Consider the following 531-nt stretch of genomic DNA (forward strand, 5'->3'; position numbering starts at 1 on the left):
GTAGGGATGAGACTTTTACTCCCTTTGCTCCATTTTGCTGGGCTTCTGTGGCTTGAACTTGCTCTCTGAGTCTTGTGCATGCTATCAGTCTCTGTGAGTTCATATGTACATCAGCCCTGTTGCATCTGGAAAGCTCTTTTTTCCTTGAAATCTTCCATCATCTTTGACTCTTACAATTTGTCTACACACACACACACACACACACACACACACACACACACACACACACCACTTCCTTGAGAGAAGGGTGTGATAAAGACAGCCCACCGAGGAAAGAGCAGTCCAAAGCCCCTCATTCTCTTCAAGTTGTACAGTTGCGAGTGTCCATGTTAATTACTATCTACTGCAAGAAGCTTCTCTGGTTAGGCATAAGGGGTAAGCACTTATTCTCCCAATCCTGTATTAACTGTAAATCTGAGTTACCAAAATACATGATAAAAAGCATCTCTTTCTAAAAGCATTCAAATTAGTAAGTTAAAAAGAATGAGAACAGTACCCATTTACATCTGTATTAAGGTTTCTGTATCAACA

Source organism: Mus pahari, chromosome X (assembly GCF_900095145.1).
Source record: "Mus pahari chromosome X, PAHARI_EIJ_v1.1, whole genome shotgun sequence".
Lineage (NCBI taxonomy): Eukaryota > Metazoa > Chordata > Mammalia > Rodentia > Muridae > Mus > Mus pahari.